This window comes from Perissodus microlepis, chromosome 23 (assembly GCF_051167445.1).
Source record: "Perissodus microlepis isolate ML-2025 ecotype Zambia chromosome 23, ASM5116744v1, whole genome shotgun sequence".
Taxonomy (NCBI): domain Eukaryota; kingdom Metazoa; phylum Chordata; class Actinopteri; order Cichliformes; family Cichlidae; genus Perissodus; species Perissodus microlepis.
The window spans coordinates 2,515,041-2,522,661 of record NC_140482.1 but is presented as its reverse complement, the minus strand read 5'-3'; the positions used below and the strand labels follow the sequence as shown (position 1 = coordinate 2,522,661).

At 43.4% G+C, this 7,621-nt stretch overlaps 1 long non-coding RNA gene across 4 annotated transcripts; it reads right to left on the bottom strand.

The window, feature by feature from the left end:
* Nucleotides 1-249: 249 nt before the first annotated feature.
* Nucleotides 250-4,780, bottom strand: LOC146360732 (uncharacterized). Of its 4 annotated transcripts, XR_014799498.1 has the most exons (5): nucleotides 3,898-3,913; nucleotides 3,133-3,149; nucleotides 2,025-2,076; nucleotides 1,503-1,625; nucleotides 250-842 (listed from the first exon to the last, which is right to left on the bottom strand). It is a non-coding gene; the product is annotated as an uncharacterized LOC146360732 (long non-coding RNA). The 4 variants fall into 4 exon arrangements; XR_014799497.1 differs by lacking the exons at nucleotides 3,133-3,149; nucleotides 3,898-3,913 and adding an exon at nucleotides 4,764-4,780; XR_014799499.1 differs by lacking the exon at nucleotides 3,133-3,149 and having other exon boundaries at nucleotides 3,898-3,977.
* Nucleotides 4,781-7,621: the final 2,841 nt, after the last annotated feature.

The window sequence follows — 7,621 nt, the reverse complement described above, 5'->3', positions numbered from 1 at the left end:
CAGTTTGTGTGTTTGCAGTTTGGTTTCTGTTTTTGTCTCGTGCCAGCAATAAAGCTGAGGTTTCCAGTTACAATTCTGTCTCAGAGTCCTGCATTTGGATCCTCATCCCCGCCTGCCCCCACACAGAGCCCTGACACATTATCTGTGTCAAGATCTGAGTTTTTTTTGCCAGAGTTGATGACTGGACTCGTAGCCACCTGCCACAGGCTGAGCGAGTTAAAAAAAAGGACAAAAGTCCAACTGCACAAAGCTTATACAGATTTATTTTACAGTCTCAGAAGGGAGGAACTATTCCCAAAGGAGAATCCACTGCACTGTGATTGGGAATGGCTGAATTATTTCCTGTTCAATAGGTATTAATTGAGATCAGTGTATAGAGATACAGGCTTCAAATATGTCATTCTCCATATGTGATTCAGTTTATGTAACAAGAAAGCGCGTGTGTGGGCTTTTTGTTTTTTTTCCTCTTTATTAAACGTGGTTGGCCCTGTATCAGATTTACAGACTGATGAGTGGCTGCTCGCGGTGCTGTATAGTGTACCACTGCCATCTAGTGTCATTCAGAGTCAAAGCTCACTGGTTTATTTTGGACCTGACACAGAAGACACCAAATACCATTACAGAGAAAGCAAACAGAAGTGCACTTGATTGGAAGCAGTGTAAGAAGGATGTGACGCTAACAACCTCCAGTCTTGATTTAGGAACCAGCAATCATTTGGTTGTAGACTTAAAGGAAGAGGATCAGTTGCAAAGGTCGGTGCTGCAGCATCGGGCAATCACACCAGGTGTTGTGATGTATCCCTGACACACCGCCATGTTCATGCACTGACGGAACGAAGACCCTACAATAATGAGACACAGACGCTTAAAGTGAGCGTGTGAACATACTTAATGAGCAGGCATATAATGATACATTAGTTTAGATCAGGGATGTCAAACTCCATTTACACTGTGGGCCACATACAGCCCCTTTTATCTATATTTTAACTGCTATTGATGATATGATGCTTACTTTGGTGTAGTGTGAATTAAAACAGTAAAAGCTACGAAAATACAGTAAAAAGTCCAAAATCAGTGCCCTCCATCAAATTTTACAAAACTGTCCAGTGGACCGGATTGGAGTCTTTTGGAGACCGATTCTGGTCCCCAGGCCATACGTTTGACATGTGTTTATATATTCACGTAAAACAATAAATAAAATAATAAAAACAATCAGATGCACATGCAGCATATGTAATTTTTGTGTGTGTTATCATTCCTTATCTTTATGCAGTGTTTAAAAGTCTCAAATACAAGTATAGACGGATGACCTGTCGAACCTCTCGGAGGATCTGTGGCTCGGTTACTGCTGTGGGTTGTTTCAAGTAACGTCCAAATTGTTCTGAGTGGTCACTGTTATCCTGTGGTGATAACTTCTATTCTGATGGGAGTAATCTCTTGTATAATTGTACTGTAAAAATAAATATTCTGGTGACACGCTACACCTTCCACAGAGTACTTACTCAGAGCGCCTTGGAATATCACAGCACCACAGGCGTTAGCCCGTCCCGAACAGGTCTGGATGCTTGTAGGAGTGCAGAGGTCACTGTCGTCTGAGAAACAAAAGTTGCATCTCAGCGCCTCTCCTGGAAACGACACACACACACACACACACACACACACACACACACACACACGTGAAAATAATGTAAGAGATCATTCTGGTTTGAGATATAAAACATTTTGCAGTATATCTAACACATTATACAGGATTTAAATAACTAATGTGGACTCTTCAATAATAATAATAAAAATAAAATGTTAAAAAGGTGAAAATGGAAAAGAGACATTTTTTACTCCCATTAAAGCTTCAAAGTCGCAATAAAAAGTTGGTACTACTTGTTTGTATTTCTTTAAATGATAATTTCTCTTGTTCTGTATTCTCTGTTTTGTAATAAATAACCTGATTACTGTTATGCTTCAGTCTTTAAGTGCAATTAATAAAATGCATAAATTGCATGTATGCCAAGAATAAAGAAACATACCCTGACACAGAGTCAGCAACAGAAGAATGGCACCCACTGCAGCTCTCATGATCTGCAAGTCAAAGAATTTATTTATAACCTCCTGTGCCCGAGGAAACGACTCTTCATCAGAGATATGACTTTTCAGATGAAAAAGAAAATCTGTTTGTTGAACAGTCGTTTTGAAACAGCTGACCTTTTGTTGTCAGAGACACACCAACACAAATCAAATACTCACTGTCTCTGTTCTCTTTAAAGCATCAACATTATTTAAGCCTTTAAGTGTCAGAGTTCTTTGCAGCTCTTTAAAGTCATTTTCATATCAGCATGTCAGATGCTTGAAATGTGCAAGTGAACTATCGTATAAACAAAACAGAGTCTACTTCACAGTTTGCAGGTAAGAACTAATCTGCTTGTGAGTTGTTACCTTGTGCTCAGACCCTCAGCTCCAAATATATGTTGGAAGGAAGTGTGCGCTGTCTTTTATAACCATAGCACAAAGCAGAAGAGCCTGTCTGTTGTGTAACGGTGCGTCAGGACAGGGTTCAACAAAACACACTTTCTAGCTGTGTTGCAAGAAAGAAATTTACAAGGAAACTACATCCCACTGATGGATCATGTACCAGAAGCTTTTTCTCAGAAGTGCAAACCTGATTTCAGATTTGATTGCTGAGTTAAAGTGAGTCTTAAAAAGAGGAAAAACAAAGAACAGCTTTCATCTATTAAATGTTCTTTTAATTATCTTCCTGTTTTTAGATGCTGCTTCCCTTTCTTTCAACAGTTGCAGCAGTAATTCTTTCTTTTGGTGGAGAGTTCATGTTGCAACAGCAGCGGCTGAAGAGTGTGCAATGATCTAAAAGTACACAGATGGATGGATGGATGATAGATCGCTCTAGCAGCACATGCTATAGTGTAGTGGGGTAAGACACTGGAAGTGTAAAGTGTAAATCAGGAACTTACTACTGGACATTATGTTGAAGCTCAAAAATTTAAGTGCAGGTACCATTTAGGTCACTTCAGCATTTTACAGGACAGCCCACTAAAGTCACCTATGTGTCGTCATGCTTGATGCATTGTGCTTTTCTGATATTTAACATGTAAAGCTTTCTTGCAGGAGTGTTGTACAGACCTTCAGGTGTCAATATCCTGAAATGAGAAGAATAATGAGGCAAGAGTTAGCACTTTGCACTATCCCAGATACCATAGGGCAGGGGTGGGGAACGTCAAGGGCCGGTGTCCTGGAGGTTTTAGATGTGTCCTTGATCCATCACAGCTGATTCAAATGGCTAAATGACTCCTCAACATGTCATAAAGTTCTCCAGAGGCCTGGGAATGAACTAATCACTCGATTCAGGTGTGTTGACCCAGGGTAAGATCTAAAACGTGCAGCACATCAGCCCTCGAGGCCTGGAGTTGGACACCCCTGCCATAGCGGTACACCTTGGACAGACTGTCAAGCTTATGCAGGGCTAACACAGAGACTCATTCACACCTATGGGCCATTTAGAAAGGCCAGTTGCCTAACCCCACTATCTGCATGTTTTTGGACTGTGGAAGGAAGCCAGAGTACCTGAGACAACCTGCACAAACAGGGACAATATGCAAACTCCACACAGAAACACTCCGGCCAGCCGGTGGAGTTAAACTCAGAACCTTCTCACTGTGATGCAACAGTGCTAACCACTGTGCCCATCAGCCATGTCTTACAGGTAAAGTGTTAAACAGGCTAGCTACTGTCGACAGTTTGAGAAGCTTTAACTGAATAGAGTCCAGTTCTGCCATTGATGTCAATGATTTTATTTCTTATTTTTAGTCATATCATTATAGGCCTAAAATGTGCTGCAAACACCCGTGGCAACGATTTATCGTACTCAATAGTTCTGGTTTTTGTTACCTGTCGACACAAACGACGCTCTTCATTTTATCCTCCCCATCACCTCATTATGACAGTCCACGTCAGACTGTGGTCCTCCTAACAAACCATCAGACAAAACTTGGTTTGTTGCTGTTCTGTCTTTTATTGCAAGGAAAATAGGAATAAAATAACTATAAACTAACAAGTTTATTGTCCCACATCTTTGCTTTTTGCATTAAAAGCAAATTAAAACAGTCACATGTGGCTGTTGTGCTGCTTTTGAAGGCAGGTGCAGCCCTGACACTCCAGTTTGTTTATGACTGATTGCAAAATAACAGACTTTTCAGCACTGACGCAAGAAAGGACTCTACCCAACGTTTTCATCACATTATTGCCACGTTAGAAAGTTCAGAGGACAGGAGAAGGTACAAAATGACAGTAAGGTCAAAGACATTATCCTTCTTTACATGCTTGTAATGGCATCGCCAACAGTTTCAGGCAGCTCTTTGGACTGTGTTTGTGTGGTTCCTGCAACAAGCTACAAAGCTGCATTTGTTTGTTCACTTTAATTCAGTTGAGTTTTATTTATGCAGCGCCAAATCAAGGTGCTTTATATTGTAAAGAGGAGACACTACAATAAAACAGAAAACCCGAACAATCAGATGACTCGTTATGAAGGAAAGGAAGGCTCAGGGTTGAGTAATCAGCATCATGGGCTCATCCAATTAGAATAAGAATAAGCAGTCATCTAATCATTCACAGGGCTCTCCTTTTATTCTCAAATCAATAAAGCAAAGAAGGAAGGAAGGAAAGACACATGGACTGCCAATGCTGAAAGAAAACAGATTTAAGTTACTCATTACCTTAAACAATACATAAAATAAAAAACCCAAACAGAACCTCACCTCAGCTGCCACCCTGTGTGGGAGTGAAGAAAGAGTGAGCCAAAAGTGAATGCAGTCCTTATATAATGTGTGACAGGTGAGTGCAATTGAGGACAAGCACCACACCCAATCAAAGGTGAGAGAACTAAACAAGGTGCATCTGGTGAAGTGAGTGGGTGTGCTGGGATGTGCTAAAAGGTGGGTCTTTACAACACTCGTCTTGGTGCATTCTCACTCATCCAGGTAAGTAAATCTCCAAAAGTTGATTCTGTTCATCTGGATGTTTTCAGTGGGAGAAACGTTTCATCATCATCAGGTGACGTCTTCAGTCTCAGCTGTCTGCAGGTTTCAATCTTATAAACAGTACATTTGCATAATGACTGAAACCAGCCCACTGAAGGAACAATGGGCTGGGAGGTCAGTTCCTTAATCTTAATTATGCAAATTCTCATGACCATTGATCAACAACCACTGATCAATAACCATGAGTCCCATTCACAGAGAGTTGGGGAATGGCTGCAATCACAGCATGTAAGATGGTGACAGATGTACCCTTAGGCCCTCTCCTCCATTCAGAGATGGTCTTTCTCTTTTCACGTAAATGGCCTCCTTGACTCCGCCCTCAAACCAGCGTTCCTCCCTGTCCAGGATGTTACATCCTCATCCTTGAAAGAGTGTCCACTGGCCTGTAGGTGTGAACAGACTGCAGAGTCCTGGCCTGACGAGGTGGCTCTGCTGTGTTGTGCCATCCGCTACGCCAGAGGTTGTTTGGTTTCCCCGATGTATAAATCCTGGCAATCCTCCTGGCACTTAACAGCGTACACTATGTTACTCTGCTTGTGTCGGGGGACCCGATCCTTGGGGTGGGCCAATTTTTGGCGCAGCGTGTTTTGGGGTTTAAAAGCCACAGAGACCTGGTGTTTAGAAAAAATGCGTCTCAGCTGCTCTGCTACTCCTGACACGTACGGGATCACTACAGGTTTTCGCTTGGACAGCGGTTGTCCTTCTCTCCTGGATCGGCTGGAGCTTTCTTTAGGCGCTGTGTCTGTGGGGATGGTGTTCGCTCTGTGCTGTAATGCTTGACCTCAGTGACGCATTCAATACTGGTAAGCATGAAATTTTGTTATAGCGATTAGAGCATGTTGTAGGACACATGGACCCTGTAGAACTGTGAAAAATCTATCTGTAATAAATATTATGGTCAATACAATTGAAAGCTGCACTGAGGTCTAGCAGGACAAGCACAGAGATGAGTCCACTGTCAGAGGCCATAAGAAGATCATTTGTAACCTTCACTAAAGCTGTTTCTGTGCTGTGATGAGCTCTGAAACCTGCAGAAGAGGATTGGGACATTTTAGGAAATGATCAGACAGGAGAGGGTTTCCAGGAAACACCGTTAAATGTTCAGTTTCTATGCCACATGTTAAAACAAGATCTAGAGTGTGATTAAAGTGGTGGGTTCTTCTACATTTTGAGAGAAGCCGATTAAGTCTAATAAAAGATTAGATGCCGTGTTGAGGCTGTCATTTTTAGCATCTACATGGATGTTAAAATCACCCACAATAATTATTTTATCTGAGCCGAGTCTCAGATCAGACAGAAACTCTGAGTAAGGGGCAGGTGGACGATAGATGATGATAGATAACAAATGGTGTTTGAGTTTTCCAATTAGGGTGGAAGAAACTAAATAAAAGCTCTGTCCAGGTGTACTGTTGACTAATAAGCCTGAGTGGAGTATTGCTGACACTCCTGCTCCTCAGCCTGTGCTCTGAGGAGCCTCACAGTTAGTATGATTCAGGGGTGTCGATTCATTGAAACTACTATAATCATCCTGCTGTAACCAGGTTTCTGTCAGGCAGAGACAAATGTTTAATAATCCAAATGTAACTGTTCTACTCTTTGGTGTTACATTGTTCTTTTTATTTAAATTTTTGTTAATTTTTGGCTCATTTATTCACGGTTTGTGAGCAGACATCGTCTCAATGGGGTTGCTGGGGATAACTACCTTGTAATATTAAGGGGGGGGGGGGGGGGGGGGCTCTGAGACACCTTCTAAAGTACCCTAGACAGCATCATTAAATGCTGGTAAGATGGCAAATGGACCGGCACTTATACAGTGCTATTCTAGTCTAACTGAGCACTCGGAGCAGTCTTTATCGACTACAAGGCACGTTCACCCAGGGGCGGTCTGCTTGTCTCCACCCCAGGGAAAAGGGTAACATCTCCTGAGTCTGGGTACCATCAACCCTGGTGGTACCTGGACCTGGGGTATAGAGTATGTTTGAGCAGTGTGAGTATGTGTACAGTGTCCATTTATGTTTGTCTCCATGTTGGGCGAGTGCTGAGTATATATATTGTATATTTGTGCACGAAGATGGGAATGCACGTTTGTGTCTGTGTCTATATATCAGGTCGAGTCTTAGACTCCACCTCTCTGGGAACATCTCAGGCCATCCCAGGTGTGGGGGCCTATCTCTCCCCTCATCGCACTCCCTCCCGGTGGCTGATGCCCTCAGGCATCAGTGCGTTGGTGGCTGGGCGCTCAGGTATGTACCAGTTCAGTCCCGGTGGCTGCTTGGCGGGGCCTGCCGCCCATAGCTCAGTTGGGTCCCTTCCAGGACATGAGGGGCCCTTAGACCTCGGGCCTGGGGATCGGTCCACTCTGGCACAGCTGGCTGCCGGCACAGCTGGCTGCCGGCAGAGCCTGCGGGCACGTCACTACAGCCCCACCTGCTGGGTGGACCCACGTCCGGGGGTTTTCCTCTGCTCTTTCCAGGAGGGTGACACGGTTGCCCCTCTGATGATCCTCTTTGGGCTCTTGTGCTCTGGGGGTCCTATGGATGTCTGGGGCCTGGATCTCCTCCATGCCTGCTTCATGC